A 2,452-nucleotide genomic window follows, 5' to 3' on the forward strand; every position below is an offset into this window, starting at 1 on the left:
ACCACTTCTGTTCAGTATCATCCATGGAGATTCTAACCAGATCAATCAGTAAGGCAAGAAAAGGAAAGAAATGACATTATAATTGGAAAAGAAGTAAGCATTGATTACATTATCATCTATGTAGAAAATCTTACAGAATTTGCAAAAAAACAAAACCCAAAAGAACTAATAAGTTACTTTAGGAAGGTTGTAGGACGTAAGATCAATATACAAAAATCTGTTATTACTGAATGCTACTAGTGAATGATTCACTATTGATATTTTTTAAAATTCCATTTACAATAGCATTAAAATGTTAAATTCCTAGGGATAAACCTGGAAAACATGATTAAGAATTTCACACTTCAAACTATAAAACATTGCTGAGAAAAATGAAAGACCTAAATAAATGGAGTAATTTACCAGTTTCATGGCTCAGATGACACAACATAGCAAATATATCAAATTTCCCCCAAATTAATCTGTGGGGAAAAATGAATTCCTAGTCAGAATCCTTTTTGTATCATTTGGCAAACTGATGCTAAAATTCACTTGGAAATATAAAGAACTTAGGGAAATAAAAACAACTCTGAAAAATAGGAGGAAAGATTGCACACTACCTTATTTTGATATTTATTATAAAACTGTAGTAATTAAGATACTGTGTTATTGGCATGAAGATAGATAAATAGATCAATGGAATAGAGTAATTACAATCTGTGATATTGGTGTCAAGATAGACAATATGATCAATAGAAAAAAATGGGGAGTCCAGAAATAAATTCACATTGATAAGATCAATTGAATTTTTTTACACAGGTGTAAAGATAATTCAGGAAAGAAAATATAATGTTTTTAACTAACAGAGATGAAATAATTGCATATTCTTATGCAAAAAATAATTCCAGTCCAATCCTGCCACTTCTGCAAAAAGTAAGTCAAAACGGATTGGAGACTTAGCCATAAAAACTAAAATTACAAAATTTCTAGAAGAAAACACAGGAGAAAATCTTGGTCATCTCAGGTTAGGCAGTTTTTTTTACATTCAACAGCAAAATAATGTCACATATATAAAATTGATACTGAACTGCATCAAAATTAAGAAACATTGTTCAAAGGATGCTGTTAAAAAATAAAGAGATAAGTTACAGAGCAGAAGAAAATGCTTATAAATCACATATCTGATAAAGAACTGATATCCACAATATGTTAATAACTCCCTAAGCTCAGCAATGGGCTTCCCTGGTGGCTCAGAGGGTAAAGTGTCTGCCTGCAATGCAGGAGACCCGGGTTTGATCCCTGGGTTGGGAAGATCCCCTGGAGAAGGAAATGGCAACCCACTTCGGTACTCTTGCCTGGAAAATCCCAAGGACTGAGAAGCCTGGTGGGCTACAGTCCATGGCATCACAAAGAGTCAGACAGGACTGAGCCACTTCACTTTTCACTTTAACCTCAGCAAAAAGGAAACAAACAACTGCAGTTTTTAAATGAGCAGAAGATTTGAACATGCAATTTATCAAAGAAAGCAAACACATGACAAGATACTCAACATCATATGCACTATGGAAATGCATGTTAAAACCACAGTGAGATACTCTTGTATGCCTATTAGTATATCTATACTTAAAAAGACTGACTCTATGAATTGTTGGTTAAGATGTGAATGAACTAGACCTCTGACACACTGCTGGTGGGGATGTACAATGGCACAAATACCCAGAAAAAGTTTGACACCTTCTTAAATTGTTAAACGTGCACTTTATAAGACCCAGCCTTTCTACTTTTAGATATATTATTGCTGTTGTTTAGTCGCAAGTCATGTCCAACTCTTCTGCAACCGCATGGACTCTAGCCTGCCAGGATCCTCTGTCTATGGATATCCCAGGTAAGAATACTGGAGTGAGTTGCCCTTTCCTTCTCCAGGGGATCTTCCCAACCCAGAGATCAAATCCATGTCTCCTGCATTCGCAGGCATATTCTTACCTTTCTATGGCCATAGGCATTTATTTCATCTAGATATATACCCAGGTGAAATAAATGCCTGTGTCCATGCAGAGTTGTGTATAAATATTTTTAGCAGCCTTGTTTGTAATGGCCAAAATTAATTAATTAAAATAAATTAATGAATTAAAATAGAACCAAAAACAATCTAAATGTTCATCATCAGGTGAATGGATAAAAAAATTGTGGCATATATATACAATGGAATACTACTTAGTAATAAGAAAGGAATGAACTACTGATACATGGAAGGAAGGAAGTGTTAGTCAGTCATGTCCAACTCTTTTCGACCCTGTGGACTGTAGCCCACCAGGCTCCTCTGTCCATGGAATTCTCCAGGCAAGAATATTGCAGTGGGTTGCCATTTCTTTCCCCAGGGGATGTTCCCAACCCAGGGATTGAACCTGGGTCACCTGCATTGCAGGCAGATTCTTTGCCATTTGAGCCACCAGGGAAGCCCCCATTGATACAT

This window comes from Muntiacus reevesi, chromosome 2, assembly GCF_963930625.1.
Source record: "Muntiacus reevesi chromosome 2, mMunRee1.1, whole genome shotgun sequence".
NCBI classification, from domain to species: Eukaryota; Metazoa; Chordata; class Mammalia; order Artiodactyla; family Cervidae; genus Muntiacus; species Muntiacus reevesi.